The following is a 24,977-nucleotide window of genomic DNA, read 5'->3' on the forward strand; positions in this document are numbered from 1 at the left end:
TGGGCAAGGGAGTAAACCTCTCTAGACCCCACCAGTATAATAGGGTAGAAACAAAACAGAGAAATCTACTCCTATATGCAAAGCCTACCTGGCTATAGAGTGGATCAAGGAGTCTAGGATATTAGTAAAGAGCCTGAGCTTTGGAGAGAGACAGACCTGCAGGTGAAACTGGGCATTTGTAGTTCTTGATTGATGTGGGCATGTTACTTAATGCCTTTAAGCCTCGGTTTTCCCATCTGTAAAATATACTTACCTTGAAGGCATGTTGAGAAGATGAAATGCAATCAGGTATGGAAAGTACAGGGCATGCAGGGAGCACTTCATAAATGGTTGTTGTTGTGATTATTGCTATTATTATTACTTCTGCCTTTATTGGTGGTGTGATTTACTTACCTATTTACCTTTTTTTTTTTTTTTTTTTTTTTTTTAAAAAAAGAGAAGTCTGTGCCTTGGTTGGCCAAGCAGGCTACTTGAGGGGGATAAAGCAGGAGGAGTGAGTGGCCCCCGGCCCTGCTTCACAGGTTTGTAGGTGATTCAGAGCATGCCTAGGTAGTGACCGATCATCTCAGGCTTGATTTCCACCTGGTTGAAGGTCTTGTGGTTGTAGATGCCCACCATGCTGGCCACCTCCTCAGGCAGAATGATCGTGACCCACAGGTGTGTGTTCACCGCTGCCGGCTTCTCCTTGGGCGGTGCCTCCTTCTGGGCCTTGCGCAGGCGCTTCTGCAGGGATGCTGTTTCCTCCACAGGCCTCTGTTCAGCATCTGATGCTGTCGTGCACTGTGCAGCTGCATAAGCTGCCGGTAGAACACATCCAGTATCTGACCAAGGTCCACACTGCGGTAGGTGAACTTGCGGAAGGTCTGCTTCTCCTGCTCCACTTCTGCCGTCTTGTCGGTTCTTCAGCAGCCTTATTTACTTTTATACTTACTAACATTTTGCCTTGTTCAAAAAAGTATTTGAGTGGCCCATATACATGGAAATAAGATAGCCTGATAAAATAAACTACCAAGAAGATAAAAAAGAAGTATTGGGTAATTGGCAGCAGCAGCTGAAAATGTGGGATGCCCTCTTTGTGGGGTTCTCCGGGAAGACCAGGTCTGCTGAGGGGTGGGCTGCAAGATTGGGCCTGGCCATCTAAGATTGGGAGGGCTGCCACCGGAGGCATGGTGACACGTCTTTACATCAGGGGTAGGGGATGATCTTGTGGAGGCCAAGAGTTCAGAAGGATAGCAACTCACCTGGCTTGGAGGGGAGGAGAGAGTCAGGTCTTTGGACTTCGCATCTTTGGACTCACTCAGTCTCAGCTTCTGTGTTTTTCTAGTTGGTAAGTAGAATGTTCATTCATAGAGGTATGTGCTATGCTGTAAAGAGCTGGGGTAGAGAATAGAGGTAACATTTGTTTTTGGAAACCTTTCACCTCTACTATCTATTCTTTCTCTTCCTTTTGTCACCTCCAGGCATTGCCAAGTCTCTCCAGAGGCTATATTTTTTCTTACTTCTCTTATTTTTTATTACTTCATAACTGATAAGGGTTTTAGACATTGGCCCTTCCAAGAAGATTTCTATTTTAATGGGAGTGGGGAGAGGTCTCCTTATGAGCCACTATAGTGATAAGATATGGTGATAAACTCTATTGATAAATAGTGAAACTTAAAAAGTAGAACAAAACATTCTCTATCCCCATACCCTCAACTCAAATCCTAGAGAATTGTACTGAAGAAGTTCTGTCTAACTGAGCATTCCAGAGTCCACCAAATCAGAGTCCTGAATTACAGCTCTGACATTGACTAGCAGGTTACTTAATCTCTCTGTGCCTCAGTTTTCTTATCTGTAAGAAAGATAGGGATAACAATAGTATCCACCTCATAGGGTTGCTGGGGGGAATAAATGACCTAATAATATAGAGAACCATTAGATTTTGGTGGCCAGTGGTGTTTCAATTACAAAAAAAAGTTGGATATTAGAGTAGTTCAGTCTTTTGATCACAAAATACTTGATTTGCACAAGTTGACCACTGGCATCTTGGGGTCCCTTAAAGTTTTCACCAGTGGGTTGGGAGTCCAGCAGAACAGATTAAAAATGTGGAAAACAATGTCCTTTTGTCATTCATCAAGTCTGATTAGCAGTTGGAATGTTCGTGGAATGGATCCTATTTGGTTAAATAATGGAAATCAACATTCTTTTTATTTGGCAATGAAGCATTGAAGTGTTGGGGATGAACAGTCCCTGGTTTGATGGCAGGTCCAGATTTCCCCAGCCTTCTCTTTGACCATGGTCTTCAACTGCTGGATCTTGAATTAGAATACAGTTGCAAGAGCACAGTGGAGAGAGCGCAGGATCAAACATTAAGACTGAGTTATGCATGGGACTGGATAGATGACAAATTTTGTGAGTCTTGGTTTCTCCGTCTCTAGAATGAACACTACAAAACTTCCTTCGTAGTGCTGTTAGGACTAAATGAGATGATGTGTTTGAAATGTTTTGGAAATGATTAAGGATAATGCAAATATTTATTATTGTTTTATCCTCGAAATGAATTGACTCATGTCATTGCAACTAGAAAGAGGCCCAGATGGGTTCAGTGCCTTGCTCAGGATGAATTAGAGGGAGGAGGCGATGTGCCTTGGGGCTGTAATGGGGCTGAGCTTAGCAATCACCTCCCGCACTTGTCCAGCATGTCCAGCTGTCTGCTGATCAGGAACAGATTTGAGTCTGTTGTTTTTTTGTCTGCTTGGTTGAATTGTAAAGATCTGTGCTGTGTGTTGGATTAGGTTCCATTCTGTGTCCAATCACTGATTAATTCTGTGACTCAATTAAGTCATGTAGGTCTGGTGTCTCCACGAAATGGGTAACCTTGGCTCTGCCTGTCTCAAAGGGAATTTGGAAAGTAAAGGCAACTAAAGGATTGAAAGTAAAAGCACTTCTTGGAAGATGCTTCTTCTGGAGGCAGGATAGCATCGAGTTTATGTGCACAGACTCCTGAGTCAGATGCCTATGTCTGAATCATAGCTCTGACACTGACTACTAGGTCCCTTAACTTCTCTGTTCTTCAGTTTTCTCATCTGAAAATGGGGGATAACAGTAGTAAGTAGGGATTGTCGTGAGGATTTAATGCTGAACGGCTTCACATGGTGCCTGGTCCAGGTGGGTGCTGTGCACTGGTTAACTACAGTAGAGCAGGGCCTGTCCTTTGTCCCCTTGGAAGGTAAGATTCCTGCAGAAGACATCAGTCAGGGATGTCTGGGACACTTTGGTCCCAATTTGTTTGTAGTCTTGTCCCTCATAAGTCACTGGTAAGGGGACAGTTTGCCAAGTGCTCTGCCAATCTTTGTAAAAAAGTGGATTAAAAATGTTTAAAGATAAATCTCCAAATATTAACCTCTCCCTGACTGTCCTAGAGCCCAAAAGCAGATTTGTATTTATATGAACTTAAGGGGAAAGAGGCCTTTAGTGGCTGAATTAATGCACGCAATGAGTTGTTCAGTGGTAGTCGTACCATCACAATGGAAATCTCTCATGTTCTAGAACTGATGGACAAGGTCATGCTACAAAGTTGATCAGTTAATTCTACCTTTTATTTGTAGAGTCCGTCTTCCCAGATGCTGAAAGGAATGGTGTCTGTTCTCTGACCTGTTATTCCAAGTTCAGTGCAGGCACGCAGCTGCCCGTTTTGTAGACCATGAGCCTAAGACCCAGAGGCACATTTACTGGCCATTTTTACCACGAATACTGATAATGGTTGTGTTATTTTGACAGCAGTCGTGACAATTTTGGACACTTCTGGATAGAAATCCCACTTGAAGGAACTTTGGAGTGTTTCATCAGAAAGCATGCCGGCCTAGGCCTGGTTTAGGAAGGGTTAGTCGTCATTCATTATGAGTGTTTGTAGAAAAATGCAATCAACGTGACATTTCTGATATAGCATCACCCAAAGAATACCAGTGTTGATGTAGTTGGACACAAAACACTGTCCAGATGACTGGGGTCCCAGCTCTGTGTTGTAGCTGGTCCTGCCCTCAGAAGGTTTGTGTGTCCTTGCTGAGGCTAGAAGGAAAGAAAACAGAGCTGGGCGAGCAGGATCACCAGCAGCTCTGGATCCACGTGTGCTGAAGTGCTATTTGGGATAGAACAGGACTGAATTTGTGCCCCAGGACATCTGCTCCTGGTGCAGCAGTGAGGTTTCCAAGAAAGCTTTGCATTGCTCTATCTCCCCTCCTAGAATTGTTTTTATTATTGTTCATAAAGGAAAGAGTTTTTTTTGTTTGTTTGTTTGTTTGTTTTTTCATTTCCAATCATACAGGTGAAACTTGTCCAGTGGAATTTAGTGCTCTGGGCCAAAGGGGAGGAAAATGCCATCCTAGCCATTCCTTATTGGCAACTGTAGTTAGGTCCTGTGTGTGTTGTTATGCAGGGTATGGCATAGTGCAATATTCTTGGAAATCATGGGAACATTAGGTATGACACAGGAGCTGTGTCAACATTTGGGCTGTAGCATTCTCTTATCTGTTCACTCAACAAGTTGTTTTTTTTTTTTTTTTTTTTTTTGCTGTACGCGGGCCTCTCACTGTTGTGGCCTCTCCCATTGCGGAGCACAGGCTCCAGACATGCAGGCTCAGCGGCCATGGCTCATGGGCCCAGCCGCTCCACGGCATGTGGGATCTTCCCGGACCAGGACACAAACCTGCGTCCCCTGCATCGGCAGACGGACTCTCAACCTCTGCGCCACTAGGGAAGCCCACTCAACAAGTTTTTTTTCCCCTCCTATTTACTCCTCATCCTTTCTAGAAGAGAAACATTTTTTCTAGAAGAGAATGTTTTGGAACATCTGAGGGTCTTGTAGTATATGCTGCAGTTGGCTTCCCAGCTCCCCCCTTCAAAACCAAGAGATGTTGGCTCCTGCTCATTCACAGCTGTACTCTCTCTGGAACCAGCCCTGGAAGAAGGAAGCTGCCTTGCCCAATCTTACTCCTTCTCCCGAGGGCTCCCTGCATCCAATTATTAGTTACTTGAGAATAGGAAAGCCTGGTTCCCTTGCTTTAACTGGGGCAACTCAGAAGGGCATCTCAACTCCTGAGTTCCCTACGGGATTGTCACGAAGGCGACAGCTGCATCACACAGTTCAACCCTCCCACCTGTCCTTTTCTGTTTTCCCTTCTCTCTTACAGGTATTATTTCCAAGCATGCTCCCCAATTTGCTCTGCACCCAAATCTCTGTCATGGAGTCTGTTTCTAGGAAATCTGATCTGAGGTAGATCCCTTGGAGCCATGATTAGGGATGAAGTGGTGACACTGGTCTCTGACCCTTTTTATCTTTTCCAGAAATGTTTCCTAGTCATTCTTTCCTAAGAATGATCTTGGAGGCAGGGCTTCTGAGCCTGTCTAGGCCATTATTATTTCCATGTATATTTCCATGTATATATATGGAAAATCTGCAAGGATACCACTGAGCTGTTAACAGTAGGAGAGGAAGTGAGGAGTGAGTTTCTGTTTTACCTGTACAAACTTCAGAATTGTCTAAACAGTAAAATAAAAATGCATAATGTATCAACTGTATAATTATTATATTTCTTACTTATTAGTCGACTTTAATATCTGAGTGTGACCAGTGCACAGCCCTGTATTCACCATCGCTGGTCCTCTGAGTGTTTAGTGGAGAGACCATGGTGGGGTGAGGGGTGGGGGAGTGGGGATGACTCCCAACCATAGGGGTCAGCTTCCTCTGCCTCCTTATTTAAAAATTTATTTTATTTTATTTTTGGCTGCGCTGGGTGTTGCTGCGTGCGGGCTTTCTCTAGTTGCGGCGAGCGGGGGCTACTCTTTGTTGTGGTGTGTGGGCTCCTCATTGCGGTGGCTTCTCTTGTTGCAGAGCACGGGCTCTAGGCGCATGGGCTGCAGTAGCTGTGGCACACTGGCTCAGGAGTTGTGGCTCGCGGGCTCTAGAGCGCAGGCTCAGTAGTCATGGCACACGGGCTTAGTTGCTCCGCGGCATGTGGAATCTTCCTGAACGCGTGTCCCCTGCACTGACAGGTAGATTCCTAACCACTGCGCCACCAGGGAAGCCCTCTACCTACTTACTGACATGAGTCAAAGCAGAGCAATGCTCTGTACCCTTTACCACAATGAATGGAACCCTCTTACCCTAGTGTTTGAAGAAGTGTTTCCTAGTTTTTTTTTATAGGGGATGACATAATTCATGGAAACCATCTAAGGTGGCTGGGAAAATGCTTAATAAATGACGGTTATTTTACCATTATTATTATGTTGTTGTTGTTGTTACTGGGTTTTGTATTAGAGCATTAGCTCTGGAGTTTTTACCAGAAGGGTTCCCCTTCCTGCCTCTGGAATTACATGGCAAAGCAGGAGAATTTAATGCACAGTGAGCACTGTGATGGGGCTCTGTCCCTCCAGTTCTTTCATGGGCCAGGAAGCTGTGTCTGGTCCCTGGTCTGCTGATGCAGGATGGTTAGGAAGAGGGACCCATAGAAAGCTGCACTTCTTTCTGAAAGTTTCCTTGAGCATTTAGGGCTACCTCTTTGGCGTTATCTATAATGCAAAATGTCAAAGACTGATCCTTTTCCACTGGGGGACAAGGATGAATTGTCTTCACTTTGGGGAGCGCAAAGAAGGGTGAACCCTCATACTCACTCCCCTCTCTCCCGTATGTGAGCCCTAGTCTTCTTTGTCTCTTCACCAGGTAGCACTGAACACAAGGTGTCAAAGGACAAGCAGGCCACAGAAATCGAGCCTGTTAAAATAATTTACCAATTCGACAGTAATCCACAAAATGGAAACCCAGATCCTATGCCTTGTTGTTCTAAGAAAAGTTACCTCCAGCCCCCTTGCCTCAGTTTACTCCCATGGGACATTGAAGTAGCCAAACAGAGGCTGGAGAGATGGAGGTGGATGTTTGTGAAGTGGGACTTGGGGCAAATCCTTTCTTATTACCTGTCTGGCCTCCCTCACAGTGCTGTTTGGACCTTAATTGGCTGGGTTAATGAATGTGGCTATATAAAGCAGATTGTATGTAAATATAAGATCAATGAAAAACATAGTTTATTTGCTTTAAGTAAACTCTTCAAATAAATGTCTTCCTAGAAATCAAATGCTACAGTGCAGCTACCATGATAGATAGATGTGGTTAAAAAGAAGCAACTTTGCTCTGGGGCAGTGTTTCCAAATGTGTTCCAAGGAACCCTAAACCCAAAAGATGTTGCTTTGAAAAAAGGCTGCATGTATTGACATTTGTCTGTGTGTATATATTTGTGTGAACAACATGTTTGGGAAACAAAGCATGCACTTTAGAAGGAGGGAGGCTCTAAAAGTGAATTCATATACAGAAGGAAAAAATAAATCAAATTATATAATTATTAAACATGCTGACAAATGCTACAAACATGACAAAGTCTAGAAAACTGACAATATTTTGAATTAATTACTTGACATACTTCTATGATACTTTTCCTTCTATATTCTTTGTTCAGCTCTTTGTACACAACAATTTTGTGATATTTTCTACAGAGAGAATAGAAAGATAATTTAGTCTTTCTCTAACATGGCTGATAGAAATTTGTCTTTTATTATTGACAATTAAGAAAATGTCAGCTTTGCTGCTTGTAATTGGTAATGTCATAACTTTTTAGGTTGTTGACAAACCTGGGACAACCTCTATCCAGTTTGCTTTGTATGTAAGCTGTAAGATTTCAGGGTGTTTCAGGTTTTCTGGTATAGTAATTCATCTTACCTACTCTTTACCTTGATGACCCTCATTAACCTACCAGTGTCTTGGAAGGGCTCCATGTAGTGAGGGACCCTGACACTTAAGCTTCATCCACTTCAGGGTAAGTTTGCCTTTGTATAAGACTCCTTCCCCTATCCCCAAGCATTTTATTTGGAAAAATTTCAAACCTAAGGAAAAGTTAAAAGACTTGTACAATAAACATTTATATACCATTCACCAAGATTCACCAACTGACATTTTTCTACATTTGCTTTACCTCTTTCTTTCTCAGCCTGTACCTTCCCGCCTTCCCCATCTAAACACACACACACAAACACACTTCAGACTACATCTTCTAGGAATAAGGACATGTTCCTACATAATCACAATACTATTACCATGTTCAACAAATGTAACATAGATATAATAGTATAAAGTTTCCCCCTACAGCCCTTGGGAGGACAGCTTTGGAGACCTTGGTACACACCCTGAGCTAAGGAGAGTCAGCAGGCATGGGCCCTGAGGGGGCAACTAATGTGACAGCCAGGGTTCCTTACATGGACTTGCTTCCCCGGAGTCACTTCACAGAGTCATTAATAAGTTTTGTGGGTGTTTTTTGTTTTTTATTTTCATGTTTTTTTGAGAACTGTCCTTTGAAAGAGTCCTAGGGAGGGGCTGATTCTGTAAAGATGGTGCTACCCAGAAACCAGAGGGCCAGACGAGCTGGCAGAGGAGATGAGGAACCCTGGAGATGCTATCCCAGCTGTTAACTGGAGTGCTCCAGGAGAGGCCCTGGGGAGGCACTGATGAGCTGGAACTGGAGGTGGCCACTGTTGAGAGCTGCCAGATGTGGGGACAGACAGGAGAAGCCACCCAGCTGCTGCCACGCATAGCAGCTTGCACTGAGACCGAAGACCCTGGCAGGAAGCCCTTCCATTAGAAGCAGAATTTCCCATTGTTCTCCTGCCTGGGCAAGTGACTAAGGGAGAAGGTTGGAATATCAGTTAACCTTTCTCCAATGTGATTTCCTCCCCTTTAAACCAGGGGACTGGATAAGATGACTGGTTTTCATGACTTTTTAAAAAAATTAACAAAACGAAGCCTTCTGTGGGAGCCCGATTAGGTAGAAGTACAGCTGCTCTACTTGAAGAGGAAGTTGGGGCCCCAAAGCCTTCCCAGAAGCCCCACCCCCTCACCTTCTTCTACCTCTCAATGGCCTCTGAAAGGAGTTCTGGGTTTTTACAAACAGATTCCATCTGGAATAAAAAACAGAGATCTAAAATATTTTCCTCATTTCAAACATGCAAATGCAGGCAGAAAATTGATTAATTGGAATCCTGCATGGAATGCGTTTGTGAGTGCTGGTTTAGGAGGCAAAGGAAGTGCCTCAGAACCATGTGTTTATATAGCTGGGGAGGAGAGCCATCGAAGGACCCCAGAATCATTACGACTGTTGGCTCTGATCAGGGCTAGAGGACCAGATAAACCCCAGTCCTGTGGCTGTGACTCTTGGATATAGGAAGTCAGCAAAGCCTTGGGCTCCAAGTTTGAATGCATCCCAAGTGCCTTCTAAAGGCTTCATCCTTTCTGTTCTGCTTACCACGGGTCTGCATTGATACTGTGTACACAGGCTATAGCCTTTAGGCTTCCTAGAAAATATGAGCAATTCTGGTAGTTTTGGGACGCTCTATCCTATCCAATTCTTGTTGTAGAAGAGGGTGTATTCCTTCTAGTTTTGCACAAGATCCATAAGAGTATGAAAATACTAGATAGGACGTTATGCTTCCAGAAGATTTTAATTTTCAGAGGACATATCATGACCTCATTTGATTCTCACAACAAATCAGAAAAGTAGGCATTAGGCTCATTTTTCAGATGGGCAAACAGAAGCCGAAGAGAAGGTAAGTGACTTGCTCATGGTTACATGGCTGACACCCGGTGAAGCTGGGACTGGATTTTATGATTCTGCTAAGCCAGCCCCAGATGGCCACTTCTATCCAGATATTAGATCAAATGCAGGTGCCTAGAAAAGAGTTTTGTTCCTGTGGCTCCTGTGGGGAAGGTTAGCCATAGGCATCATTAAAGGTGGTATTATGACCCCTTGGCACCAAGTGCCTGCTCCAGGTTCCAGACTCCACAGCACATGTTGGTATCCACTGGGGAGGGTAGTGCTACCTGCTCCTGCCCGGCCTCCAGCTGTAATTGCTTTTCCTCTCACTCTCTGGGGCAGTAGGATGTCTACAGATCTGAATACTGCTCCTAACTCCACTGCCAACAGGTTCTGTGTCTTTGGCAACTTCTCTGAGCCTCAGAGGATATTGGAGTACATCCTTGTTTCTCAGAGTGCTGTGCTTGGGCCACCTGTGACAGAGACGTTGTGTGTGGGCAAGCGCCTGGGTGGCTTTCAGTCCCACTGCAGCAGAATCTCTGGGGCTGGGTCACAGGCTCCTCTGGTGATTTGGTGGCTACCACTAGACTGAAGAGTCCCCAAGTGTCCTTCCAACTTAGTGCCTCCTTTCAGCAGTAACCCTTTGCCTTGACCCTGGACGGGCTGAGGTTTCTATAGGGAGAAGGTGGCACTTGACTTAACTGCAGATTTAAGAAGCTGTTTCAGGCAAAGACTTGCAAAAACTTGAGAGTCTAAGGAGGAAGTTAGCAAACAGGTGGTTCAGGTGTGGTATGAGAAGATGTCCTTCATGCTTATTTCAGGAACTGCTCTAAGTTCTTAAACTCTGCTCATGCCAAGCGTGTGGGGACTGTCTTGCCTCTCATTAAAGCCAAAATAAATTACCCTTCTGGGGAGATGCCTCTTGCTGTCCTCTGCCTCTCTGTCTTAATTCAGGGGCTGCCTGGGGTTTGAACCCAAAGGAAGACCTGAATTCTTCCTTCCATTTCCCTGGGCAGACATGGCTGAAACGACTTACTATGTTGACTAAAGAAGTGATACCAGGAGCACTGAGATGAGGAAGAAGGCCAGCAAAAGAGTCACATTTAAAAATATGTGCAATGCTTATTATAATTGTTTTGTGTGCTCCTATGGTGTCTTAAAAGATTTCACACTTTATAAGGTCTGCCTTCCAAACTGAATATGATATTGTCATGTACTCAGGTTGCATATAAAAGTAGCTAAAACAGCCTAAAGAGCTAGTTTTAGGATTAGACTCACGAATCAGTGTTAGATAGTTGATGCTTACAAGCTTGAATATTTTAATACGCTGGGGTTGATAAAGTTATCAAAAGTGTCATGGCAAGAAGTCAAATCCTAAAGGGAGGCCATTGTCTTAAAAAGTGGTTAGCATTTATAGCTTATATGGGAACATAAGGCTTACTCACCTAAGACTACAGAAAATTATGGTTTTTTGATGCAGCAACATGTGACCTGTACGATTTAATGTGAAGTACAAGAAGTGCTGCCAAGTGAGTGGGACGTCTTGCTAGATAAGCTTTTGGTTATCTATTGTCTCCTTATGTAATTCAGAATCTATTACTGTTAGCTAATGCCTGTAGATTATTATTAGCTGCCCATGAGATAAATTTTAGGTATACTCTTTTCTGTGGGGTCCAGAAGGCTGTAGTTTGGAAATGAATTCTGGTCAAGAAGTGGACATGATCCACTGGAACATTAAGAGGTGCTGTTTGGATCAAAGATATAAAATTGGCCCCCACCAGAGTTCTGACCCTTTCATTCTCATTCTTTAATTCTTCAAAGATCATACACGGCAGATCCAAGGCCAAAGCTGCAAGTTGTTTCAGTATCCTGGGATCTTATTCAACAGAGCTAAGGAGATTCAGGTTTATTTTAAATTGCTAGGCTCATTCTTCCCAGCCTCTCATCTCTCCTGTGTGGCTATTCCAGTGTCCACCCCTAAGCAGCTTCATTGCAGCCAGCCAGCTGGACGCCAGCATCTGTGGTTAAGCAGAATTCTGACTTTGCAGCCCTCAGTTTCAGCTACTGCTGCTTTCTCCCATCCAATGATTATATTGAAATAAACTGTTCAGGTGGAGTGAAAATATCTAGAAAGAGGCCTGTAAATCTGAGTCAGTGGAAAAGTCTGCAGAAGGGAATCCTCCCTGAGATGTGTGTTAGTGGTGGGAGCAGCAGTGTGGGGTGATGCTCACCCTGCCAGGGTTGCTGTTTCCATGTGGAACATCTTAATTAGAGCTTCACATAGTTAGAATATTTTGCATATTACTGTTTTTTTATTTCAAAATTATAGCTACTTTAAAAAAGGATAGTTCTTAAAAAGTTGCTGGGTTTTCCTTTTGTTTTTTAAATTATAAAAGACACCTAACATTACTGATAGTTTGAGAAGTAAAGATAAGGGAAAATAATCATTCATAATCCCTAACACAATTATTATTTTTGTTTATTCCTTTCTGGTCTTTTTTTATATATATGCTTTTACCTAGTTGTAATCACAGTGCAATACAATTTCCAGTCCCTTTCCCACTTAGCATGTGTCACTTGCATTTTCTATGTTGCTATATGGTCTTTATCCTCCTAATGGCTGCGTGATGGTCCATTGCAGTGTATTTACTTAACACTTACCTATTGTTATCATTCTGATTGCTTCTAGTTTCCCAGTGTTATAAAGCATATTGTGATAAACATCTTTGTACATACTGTTTTCCCATATTTGTGTTATTTGTTGCATATTTTAAAAAGTGTTATTCAGGAACCAAGATATTTACTCAACAATGGGAGTTACATTTGAAGCTAATGAGGAAATGGGGCATTATTTAACAATTTGTTGGGTCTTCACTATTCCGTAAATTGAAGGGAACATGCAGCAGAATAGTATTAGCACAATCATAGGTGTTTAGACATCTGAAAAGTGCCTCTGGTTCATTCAGAGGTCCTGGGTATTGTTAGACTCTTCCGTCCTTAGCGACATGATTAAGTACTTTGGTGCTGATCTTCATTGCTTCATTGCAATTTCAATGCCCTATGCAGATACAGAAGAGGCTATGTGAAAAGGTAAAACAAAATCAGCATATTCTTTGGTCAACATCTCTCAGGAAGGATACCAGTGATTCCTCTTTTCTGAACTTCACCTAAAAGTGTGGGTTTTGTGGCTGTCGAAGCAATGCCATTCTCATCATGTTCAATGTCAGTAATATAGTCCTTAGGGAGTGTCCAAGCGAAGGCTGTGATCTCCTACTTAATATTCCTGAGGCATTGAACATATTGGTCACTCACATGCCAAGTACAGGCTCATAATTATAGTGACGGTCTATTTTTTTCAAGGGTCGCAAAGGTTTTATTTAATAAAACATGCTTAAAACTAACTAGAACACTTCTCTGTCTCTCTTTCTACCCCTTTTTTCTTGACTGAACTTCATTCCCTCAGTGTGAATGAGTAAGGGTGAGTTTCGGGAGGCAAGGAAGCAGGGTTCACGGTAGTGGGTCTCTGTGAGCTAATAGCAGGGAAGAAAAATAAGCATTGCAGTTTTTAAATGGGGGAAAAAATCAGGAAAAAGGCATGCATAAAGGATTTATCCTTTCCACGAAAACACTGATTAATGAAATCTAGTATGAACGGGGTGTCATGCCCTTTAAATATTAGATTTCATTCTTAGTGGATAGTAGTCTTCTGAAAGGAGATATTCTGCCTCTGCCGGCTCTTTACGGACACATATGTTTCAGGCCCTTGCACTGATTAAGGATGCAAATGCTTCAGGTAACCGAATCACTGGACAGGGTGAAACATTGTGCTGGACAGATGTGTTGTCAGGAAAGGGCTTTTGCTGATAAAAGGGACAGCTGCCCTCGGGATGGGGTGGTGGTGGGGGGAGGGAAGGGGAGTCAAGTAAGAGGGAAGGAAGTATGCAAGGGAAGGTGACCCAACCACACGAAGCCAGCCTCTCGAGCCCCCAGCTGGGAAACTCCACCAGCTTGCTAGCTCTTCCGGTTCTAGCAGAGCTGGCCAGACATCTGGCCTCTGTTCTAATTAAAGTGGGCAACCAATTTGGTGGCTGTAGTGAGGAAAACAGCAGTGAAATCTTGATGCCTGTAGGGTCGTAACAAGGTCCCACATAATTCTTTAAGACTGAGGCTTTGCGAAGTCGTATCCATTTCCTAAGGGCCATTTAATTCAACTCCACTTAGATTTATTGAGTGCCAGTTATATACAAAGCCCAGAGCTCAGCCCTCAGAAAACCCTTGTCTTTTGGGGAAGGAAGACAAGGGGACAACAAACTATGTTGTGGAGAAGATTGAATTAAAGACCATGATAGAGGACATTCAGGGTTCTCTAGGAGTGTAGCAGAGGAAGTATTTTATTATTGAGAGAATCTGGGGAGGCTTCCTGGTGGAGTTGACATTTTCTCCAAACTTGGAATTTTGAAGTCAGGTTCTAGGCAAACATTCCAGAGGATTGCTGTGAGCAGAGAAACAAACTCCCTAAATGAAATTTCCCACCTGGAGCTCTCTTCTCTTTCTGGGAGTGAGACAAAAGACTCATTCCAGTATAGTCATGGAATTCCTCACATTTCATGGGTGGCAACTCAGGCCCTGAGACCTCTAAGACTAGGACTTTAGACAGATGGAATGAACCAGGAGCCTGGCTTTTCACACGACTCCAATTGTTGGAGAAGGATCATTTTAGCCCCTCGATATCTGGCTTTTGTTTATGCTCCAAACAGTGCATATGGTAACCTGTTACTATCAGGAATAATTAAGCCCAATCGACCCAAGTTATCTCCTGCTAGGTAGTTAACCTGACTTGGCTCTGTTGGTGGCATTGGCTAAAGGCAAAGTGAGAGCTATCTCCATATAAATGAGCCAGTTGGAGCTGATTTGTTAATTGTTTTCTTTCCCTTCCTGCCCCCTCTGCTATTCTTCCCCCCACGTTCTCTCTGAGTGCCAAAGGACTGGTTGGCAAGACTGTGCCAGGGATCTGAAAAACTCTTATTTTATCTTTATTACTGAAGGCAAAAATGATGTTATATATATTTTATAAGAAAATGTGTTTTGTTTGTAGCTCTACAGTCAGCCCTCCCTTTCCCCCTCCTAATAAGCTCATGTCAGAACTCTGAAGTAAGTTTGCCATAATGGTAGCCTAAAGGACATATTTTGTAAGAATGAAAAATGAACATATTATTTATATATCAATAGTGTAAGAAGCATTGATCAATGTAAGCGGCCTGATGTTTTGCTTCTCTGTTTCCCCTCCAACCCTCCTTTACCTTACCCTGCTTCCCCCTCCCTTCTTGCCGCAGGTGCCTGCGACACTCCTACTATTTAGAAAGCGAGTTCTAGCCTGTCCTGGTCAGTTTGTGCTGGGCTTTGGTCTTTAATACGGAGCCTTCAACGGCCGAGCCTCCGAAATGACTCTCTGACAGCCAGCCATTAATTACCATCATCCGCATCTAATTCATTCATCCCTCTCCCTCTCATGTAGAGGGACAGCTAGGGCTGAGGGCACTCAGGGAAATGTAGGCATGATTCCATGTTCTTTATGCAGAGAGGGCTGCCGGAGACTTTGTTGGATGCAGGGGCTTTAATTGAATTGGCTTGCCAATAAAGCTGTTGTCATTCAGTAAGTGAATTTGTTGTACTACTCAAACCACAGCTGCTGCAGACAGCCCGGAATTTCCTGAAGGCAAGCCAGGCCATGGGCTTGCCTGGGTTCAGCCTTTTCGATTGATCCTGAAGGCCATGCAGAGGGTGGCCCTGTGAAGGTTGATTTTGGCACCCATTTGGATGACAGTGAGTTACAGGGGCAGGCTGGAACCTGTTGAGCCGGTGGGGTGTGACCTTGGGGGATCTTGTAGGGATCAGGGAACCCATAGGTATGTTAGGGACAGTAATTGGTGGGTGGAAAGCCTTACCCACCACAACTGGGTGCTTTCGTCAGTCCCCAGACAGCCGCTGCCCTTGGCTCCATCGAGCTAGTCATAAGAGGATATCACTTCCCATTGTAAAAAAAAAAAATTGAGAATATGACAGTTAATATACTTGTAGAGCCTTGTTTAAGAGGTCGAGTGGTATTGAGGAAATGCTGCAGCATTAGAACTGGCATTTGTTACTGGGAGATCGTTGGGCCAGAAATACTCTACCTCTCGCCACGGTTTATAAAACATGGCAAGATTGGCAGGTTGTGTGATTTATGATGGCTTTAAAGTAACATCAAGATTAAGGAAAGTTTTTCAAGGGACTGCAGGGCCATTTTTATTTTCTGCATCCAAGCACATGCATGTAGTTGGCTCAAGCGAATGAGAGCAGGACTGGCAGGCAGATTTTCATGTTTTGGTGTCTTTACAATTTAAATAGATGGGGATCTCTTGTTGAACTCTTCATTCAAGTGATTTCTCCCCCTTGTAATTTGGAATTCCCTGACCAGTGCTCAGACCTTTTCAGGGAACCAACTCTCTCCAGTTGTGGAGAGTTCATAGAACAGAAGGATCTCTAGTCTGCTTTCAATTATTCAAGAGCAGAGCATTTTTCCAGACCTTTGCACCTGTTCTCCATCGTCTAACTACCTTTTGGCTATTTTGTTGTATCTTCACCAGGAAGTGGGAGGGAAAAAAACCCTCTAAGTCAAATTTCATTTTTGTTTGCATCCTGAAATTCTAACAACTCAGAAACTCTTTAAATTAAGCCAACATATTGGCCCTGTTCTTGATCTGACAAATGAGAACTGAATTGATGTGTCACATACATGACTATAAGCTTATAAGGAAAAAAGAGGGTGGAGCATGGGAACGAGACTTTGGGATTCTCTGTCACCAGGAATACATTCAGAGTGAGGGAGAGTGAGGTGGAGTGTATATGTGCTTGTGTGTGTGTGTGTGAGAGAGAGAGAGAGAGAGGGAGAGAGAGAGAGAGAGAGAGGTTACTTTGATGTCTGACTTTGGGGTGAAATAGAGAAAACAGTGCCCCTAATTCTAGTCAGTAAATCCATTGACTGTAACTTTCCCTAGGTATAATCATGCTTTTGTAGACTCTTCTCCTGAATTTAATCATGAAGGAAAATGGAAATATATTAATTACTATTTCATTGCAAGAAGGTGGATTGAACTACAGGTAAAATTTAAGGTCCATTTTCTGAAGCTTCAGGCTTAGGTTAATTTTTTTTTCCAAAACTGGTTAACTTTTAAAGTCAGAGCCAAATTTAAGTTATGTTGAGTTGAAGGCGAGATCTCTTTTCCTTCTTGCAAATGAGAAGTTTGTTTGTCTAAGCCACAGATGTTCTGAAACAATAAGAAAAAGACAAAACAAATTAAAGTTATTCATCCAAATGGCAGAAGCATGCCTCCAGAGGACAGGATTTTGGTGGCTGTTCTCCATTCCCACCATCTGGCCTCTTTTGTTTTCTGTTCTCTGTCTTCTGGCCTTTGTATCGTTCCTACTATTCCCTACTCCTTCACCCTGATCTCCTTACTTCCTCTTTCTCCCGTATGTCTCAATCTTTTCCTCCTGATCTCATCCGATCATATATCAAATTATATAGGAATAATATTAAAATTTAAAATGGTCTTGCCTTTAAACACACAATTTCCTTAACCTTCCTCCCCAGCTGCTGCTTCTTCATTCCTTAATGTTGGGGGGTTTGCACAGCTGGTACCCAGTGAGGAGGCCACCATGATCCTGGTGATTTGCTCCCAGATGCTGCTTCCCACTAGCTACCGTCTCGGGTGGAAGACTTAGATCTGTGTTGAACTTTCCAAGGTAATAAATTCAGGGAAACCCAGCTGAGACCAACCCACAATATTCTTCATTTTGGGTTTCTGCTTTTCATAATGAATGCCTTTCTGTACTTCTCTTTGATAAGTGGAATTAATATCTCCACCTGAACTGGAAATGCTAAATTGATGATAGTCTCTCGAGGATTTTGCATCTTGCTCTGACACCTTCAGTGACTTCATCAGAATTTAGGTGTATTAAGGGATTAAGGAGTTTGGCTTTTATGTATGAAGTTCTCAAGGTGTTCTCAGAGGCTGTTCCTAAGCCAAGTCCTGATGGTCCCTAGGGGAGAAAACTTTTCAATGAACACAGTTCAGTGTGAAACCTCATGACAAGCCAGCATAATACTTTAATCATTTTCTAGCAGTGGCTATGGAAAATGGTTATGGAAAAGATCTCATCAGTCTCCCCCTACTTTGGTAAGCATTGTTTTCACTTCTCTTTCCAAGATTCAGAACTCTGCTTTGGTTCCCTCGTTGCTTTTCTTCTCAAGCTGGGGTATGTGGGGTGAGGTGGTGGTATGCTGGCCAAACCTTGGGGCTGTAGGATACACGTGGCAATTCCCCCGGAGCATTTATTTTATTGAAGGATTTTTGAGGAAATGTTAATTAATGGAAAGATTATTACATTATAAAGTTGAATACAAAATTTGCATTAATTTTAAATAAAATAAGGAAACTTCAAACTTCTGCTTTAGATTCTCTATGTTATCCTCTATGTTGGGCCCCCAGAAGTGTGATTTCACCGTTCTCGGTATGAGGGGTTGGAAGTTGCATGAGCCTTGAGCCAGTCACCCAACTGGTCTTCTTATCAGAGCTGAGAAAGACTGATTTGTCTGACAGTGGATCTTAATATCTTTGGAGCGTGAATCTTATTGTATATATAACGTCAATTCAATCACCCCTAATAATGGTGCTAGATATTAGCAGCTGTGTTATAGGCAAGTGTAAGAAGGGTGAAAGACGTTGGGCAATTTAATCTCTTCTTGGTTTATGAAAATGTCTTGCTGTGCATATATTCAACCCACAGTCATCTGGGGACATGACATTTGTGTGTGGATTATCTCAGCTTCTTATGTTCCAAATTTCCATTTATCTGCTCGTTCAGTCAGTTGTGATGAGTTGGAAAGCTATTTAACCAGGTCCTAAACGTCAACTCTTAGATCAGGCTCAAGGGAGATATGCAGAGTGGGCACTCTTGGCAAAGGCATCCTATTGATTTCATCATGGCTTTGGCCCCATGCCCTAGTGTGAAACTTCTGTTCCTGCTGAAATCTGCACTAGCATGGGTCACAGGGCTCCTTTAGCCCTTCTGGCTGAGGGCCTGGCTCCGAAGCAGTCTAGTGATCCCTTTAGTCCTGTAGCTCCACACTCTGAGCTGAGTCTTTCAATTTTGCCTCTTGAGATGAGAAAAAGTGCAGGTCTTCAAGGAAGAGCCAGTGAAGAGGACATTTCTCTTTAAGGCTAGCATTGAGCTAAGACGCCCACCTTCGCCAACCCACAAAAGTAATAATCCCCGGTTCAGTGGCACAGGAATACTAAGAGAGGAGTATGAGTAGATGAGACCGGAAAAAGCACCGGACCCAGACACTCCACACTTCTTCACCCTTCTCTCATCACAGGGAGAAGCTTGGGAGTGGGAGAAGGGGAAGAATTAGGGCACCAAGGCCGGCTAGTGGGGAGCAGGATACGGAGGAAAGTTTAACGGAAGAAGCTGTCAGGGTTCTCCTGATGGCTGGAGTGTGGGACTACCGTTTTGTCCCCCACCATAAGAAGGCCCCTGCGGAGAGAGGCAGTGATGTTACACACTCCTTTATTTTTTGTTTATATTTCACGTTCTTAGGTGTGGTAAAATGGCTCCGTTGTGGTGGAAAATATATTGTTTTCTCAAGGTGGCTTTGGATTGTGTGTGTGCTTCCCTGGCAGGGCACCTGGTGCTAATGCTTACACGATCCACGAGGAAAGGCTTTGCTGACCAGATTAGCAATGTGAACAAGACTACAGGAGAGACCATTTATCTGCCTGAGAACAAACTGTTTTCTAGCACTTCAGTAGCACCACTTACATACAATTTTAATGTGCTAATGGCAAGTGATTATTACTAGTGAGTTCACTTGAAAGAAATAAAATAGCCTTCTCTGTTCTCTAGTTCAGACATCTCACTAACTCAGACTTGCCAGGTGCTCTGAACTAGAGAGGTGCGACGGGAATGTTCTCTTGGATTTGGGGCGTTGAGCGTGCATGCAAGCAGGGTTCCTTTTCTTCAGAAGAAAAATAAATGGCAACATTCTGTTTTGGGGTTTGAAATCGCATGACTGAAAATATAAAGGTGACAACTGTGATATGCTTTTTTAATGAGGGCAGAGATGTCAAGAGAAACCAGCCTTCTAGGAACAAAGCAATATTCTGTCAGGTGCTATGGACTTAAGACCTTTTTCTCTCTTGGAATAATGTCCTTAAAAATAACCAAATTTTCCATTCAATAGAAAAATGTTCATACTTCCCTCCCCATCAATATGAATTGTTGTCATAGAGCATGGGGCACTAGTAAGCCATATTGACTTTGGAAATTAAAATGGGAATGTTCAAGAACGTTTTTGAAGAATTATATGAGATTTTAGCCATCTTAATGGCTTTCTTTTTAGGGTCAGTGAGAGTGTTCTTGCTAAAATGTAGCCCATTGCTTTAGAAATAGTTTCCTTAATGTCTTTCCTGTTGCCCCTGCTGGGTCTGTGCAGGAAATGTAAACCAACATACAATATGTGTGTTTATTTTCATGTCCCATTTTATGGGAAATTGGATGGGATATTCCGCTGAGGCTTCAGCTATGAACTGTTGACAATATGGGGAGAGCAGGGCAGGCTATTGCTGAAAAAGTTTGCCAGGGAAGAAGGGGCTTCTGAAATCTTTGAGAGCTTTGGGGAAGAGCCAGGCCTCCCTGCAGGAGTTTCGTTACTCAGGGGCAAGGAGGGGAGGAGTGCAGTAATGAAACTGGCTGGTGAGCTACTGAGCCAGGAAACAACAACCTCACCCTCCAGCCCCAGTTGCCAGCACAGTAGAGTAGGTCTGCTGTACCACACCTCATCTTGTGGGATGTTAAGTCTGATACTGTGTGGTCTTCCTACCTCTGCAGGATACAGGAAACTCAGGATACCAAACACCCAATCCAGAGTCCAAAAGGAGTCATTAACTCGGCAGAGGGCAGAGTTACCCCAAGGACCCCTGCAGAACCAGAGAGGCTATAGGTTGTCAAACCAGTCATAACCTGGCCATGTGCAAGTGGTAGCTAAATAGAACCTTTTCCTGGGATCCTACTGGAAAAGTAATTTTAAAAGTGTCTGGGCAGTGTGGGGCCTGGGCAGGGTGTGTGTGTGTCAGTGTGTTTCCTGTAGTATGTTTGAAATCTCAGGGCTAGGCCCATCTGTAAGGCAGCGGTAGGTGTCAGGGGGAATGCAAGTTCTTCCTACAGAAGTAAGGAGTTAGTATGTTTGCATTTTAAGCTCATAAACAGCTGTAGCTTGGACCATCATCACAAGCACATTGGGGCTGGAGGTGCTAAGGGCGGCCGTTTGCCAGTGCGCTGTGGCAATTTCCAAGCTGTAGACTGAAATAGGATATAAACTTCCAATTTGATTAGGATTTTGTCTTGTGTTTCTAAACAAGAAAATTGAAGAGTGTCAAATTAATTTTGTAGTCTTGGTCACTTTTTAATTCCAGTTGGCCATCTCAGCCTAGATTTGTGCAAATACTGATTCCAGGAAATAGTCAAAGTGCTAAACTTGGTAAATAAATGTGTTTATTTTACAAATGGATTCAAGATGAAATACCCAGCACTTCTCCAGGGCATTTCTGTCCCTGCCTGTTCATTTTAGCAGCTTGACCAAATGAATTCCCTTCCCTTAGTATAATATTTAAATGGACTTCTGGCATCTGATGCATTGCCTGCTGCTCCAATTTCCTAAGAAAGTCATTTAAATAAAACTTGACTATCTTGCATCTACTATGGAAGCCAATCCATTAAAAATCCTGGTCACTTCTCTCTCTCCCTCTAATTTTAGACAAGCCATGTGGAATTATTGGCGTTTGAGAAAATTCATCTTATCAGAGCTGAAAGTTTTGGATTTAATTTTTAACAATTTTTTTTCTTTCCTAGCTTTCTAAATGAACAAAAAGACAAATAAGAAAAGGTCGCCATGAGAAGTTAGCAAGCTGTCAATGGGAATTTCACTACTAAATGAAACCCCACTTCAGCTTTTTGGGGGAAGAGTTGCACCTCGCTTCCTTCCAATTGCCAGCCTTCCCTCTACCCTGCTCTTCCCGTGCCCAGCACGAGAGAGGCAAAGAACCTTGGCAGGTGTCCTGTCTTCCAGGAATTTGCAGTCTGGTTAAGGAGACAGGCTCTAGCCATTCAGAGGGTAGCCTGTGTAATTTGGGTTGTTTGCTGAGCACAAGATGAGGGTGCAGAGTGGAGAGGGCAGAGAGATGGTTACGCACTGGTCAGGGGCCAGGATGCGGGGGTGTTGTTAAGTTGGTCTGAAGGGTAGTGGGAAGTGGTTATATGAAGAGCAAGGGAGGAGATGCTGACAGTAGCGCAAAGATGGTGAATATGAGAGGAGCAGCCTCCACGAAAGAAAGAAAGAAGTGCAAAGCAAACGGCCAAGCTGGAGGGCAGGGACTTGGCCAGCTTGACTGCACCCCCAGAAAGAGAGGGGATCATGGAATTGCCGGAGACAGGGCTGAAACAGCCCCGGGGCTAGGCTGGGCGAGGCCTTGACGTGGGGTTAAGGAGTTTAGATTTGTGGTGTGGCTGGTAGGAGGGGATGTGCCGGGAAGTGGTGGAGAAGAATGAAGCCCAAGGTAGAGGGCTTCTGTTCTCAGTGTTCTTGGGCCTTGGGTGGCGCATGTGTCATATCACAACGTGGGTCACCAGAGCCAGAGCCTCCTAGAGGCAGGGGCCAAAGCATGGCTCCACGTGGCGCGAGGTAGAGGATGCTGCAGACTGGGGGTGGCTGGGAAGGTGTCTAGGAAGAGAGGAGGGTTTTGTGACATGGAGGGCGTGGTCCTAGGTAGTACTTAGAGTCAGCTTTTATCACAGGAAGATGATTATTAAAGCAGCACTAGATCCTACCTTGGCATTCAAAACGTATGAGTAAAAATATATTGGTTGCCAAATTTACTTGTTCTCTTTCTTCCCGTTCAAAATAGTAATTGGTGCTTTTTCCCCCCAAACAGATGTTCTCAATTTTTTAGCACGTTGTGGGGTTGCAGAGTGTGTGTGGGGGGGGCAGCAGCTGGTGATAACATCTTTTATTTTTTATTTTCTGGCTGTGGGTTGGAGTTAGAATCAGGATTTAGAAATGAGGAAGCCGTGGCTTGTGCTCCTGCATCCTGACATCTCACACTGCATCTCAGGTAGCAGTTGTCCTTATGAGTCAAACCTGCAACCTATTAGCACGTAGGTTGCATCTTTATATTATGTAAGTTATACCTGCTTGTGGTTAAAAAAAACCCCCAAAACCAGAACATTTCCTTTTCTCCAGTATCTCTCTCCAGAGGAAACCACTGTTAACAGTTTGGTATTTATCTTTTGTCTTTTTTGCAGATAATAATACTGATGACAACTAACTTTTAATACGTGCCAGATACTTTTCTAAGTGCTTTACCCATAGGAACTCCTTCAGTCCATACATTAGTCCTATGAGGCAGGTATTATTATTTTCTTCATTTGACAGATAAGGAAACTGAGGCACAGAGAAGTTAAATAATTTGCTTAAGTTCACATAGGTAGTAGGAGATGAAGCCAGGATTGATACTCAAGCAGTCTGAGTCCTGAATCTGTGCTCTTAATTATGGGTTTATGCTGCCTCCATGAATGTGTATAATATACATACACAAAATTATATATTTAGTTCTTAAAAAAATCATTCTTTTTAAAATCTGCATAGAATCTAACTGATGTACCACCAATTATTTTATTTTTATTTTTACATCTTTATTGGAGTATAATTGCTTTACAATGGTGTGTTAGTTTCTGCTTTATAACAAAGTGAATCAGTTATACATATACATATGTTCCCATATCTCTTCCCTCTTGCATCTCCCTCCCTCCCACCCTCCCTATCCCACCCCTCTAGGTGGTCACAAAGCACCGAGCTGATCTCTCTGTGCTATTCGGCTGCTTCCCACTAGCTATCTATTTTACATTTGGTAGTGTATATATGTCCATGTCTCTCTCTCGCTTTGTCACAGCTTACCTTTCCTCCTCCCCATATCCTCAAGTCCATTCTCTAGTAGGTCTGTGTCTTTATTCCTGTCTTACCCCTAGGTTTTTCATGACATTTTTTTTTCTTAAATTCCATATATATGTGTTAGCATACGGTATTTGTCTTTCTCTTTCTGATTTACTTCACTCTGTATGACAGACTCTAGGTCTATCCACCTCATTACAAATAGCTCAATTTCGTTTCTTTTTATGGCTGAGTAATATTCCATTGTATATATGTGCCACATCTTCTTTATCCATTCATCCGATGATGGACACTTAGGTTATTTCCATCTCCGGGCTATTGTGAATAGAGCTGCAATGAACATTTTTGTACCACCAATTATTTAATGATTCTCTTATTGCTGGCCATTTGTTTTCTTTCCAGATTTTTGCTATTATAAACAATATTGCAGGGAACATTCTAACAACAATAGCAGCAGCAACAGCTAGCTACCATTAATTCTGAATAGTATGATTACTATGGGCAGGGTCCTGTTCTAAGCTCTTTTCCAAGTATTTCTACGGGTTAGATCTAGCCTGGAAGTCAGGATGCTAGGTTAGAGTCCAAGAACATTTAAAATTTTGATTACATCTGCCAACTTTTCCTCCAAAAAAAGAGCAAGTATTTATTGAGTGTCAACTTTCAATTCAACATTCTGTTAGGGATTGTTTGCAATGCAGAAGCATGTAAGATTGGGGCCCTCCTGGAGGTCTACAAAGGAAGCGAGACAAGCGGTACAAGTCATCAGGTGATTCAAATAGACTTTACATAGGGCAAGTCTGGTGGTATAGCTGGGAGCACTACCGGGGTGCAGGGAGAAGGGAGGTCTGTGAGTGACAGAAGGTTTCAGCAGAGGCTTCACATGGGCTGCAGGAAGCTTGGAAGGATTTGGAAGGGATGGGGTGGGGAGCAGTCCTGGTGAGGGTTGGAGAAGAACAGCTCTGGGGGAGGAGCTGGTGTAGTTTAAGGATGAGGCGGTGTGTCGGTGGGATTGTGGTTCCGACTGAAGCGAAGGGTGTGTGTTGGAAAGTGGCGAGCCAGCCTATTGCCAAGAAAAGAGCAGGATTAGAGTACAAACAGAAGCCTACCTGTCCCATGTCTAAATGTTTTAAAATTACAAATAAAGTGAATAAATTGCTAAAATATATCCTATTCTTCTGCCTTGACACATGAATCTTCATAATGACCTGGAAGAGGTTTGAACTTAAAATTCTCACCTCCATGGAATATGGCACTGGAAGGTGATGAAGTATGTTTCCAGATCAGCTGCAAGTCAGAAAGGGACTAGGGCTTGTGATAATCTG

At 43.2% G+C, this 24,977-nt stretch overlaps 1 pseudogene across 1 annotated transcript in view; it reads right to left on the reverse strand.

Annotated features, from left to right (window-relative positions):
* Positions 1–466: 466 nt before the first annotated feature.
* LOC308627581 (small ribosomal subunit protein uS19-like) overlaps positions 467–24,977 on the reverse strand; it is an 81,290-nt pseudogene continuing 56,779 nt past the window's right edge. The window contains exon 2 of the transcript in view: positions 467–900. The product of the transcript in view is annotated as a small ribosomal subunit protein uS19-like (transcript). The remainder of the gene's footprint in view (positions 901–24,977) is intronic.

This window comes from Mesoplodon bidens (assembly GCF_964165515.1).
Source record: "Mesoplodon bidens genome assembly, chromosome: 14".
In the NCBI taxonomy this organism is placed as follows: domain Eukaryota; kingdom Metazoa; phylum Chordata; class Mammalia; order Artiodactyla; family Ziphiidae; genus Mesoplodon; species Mesoplodon bidens.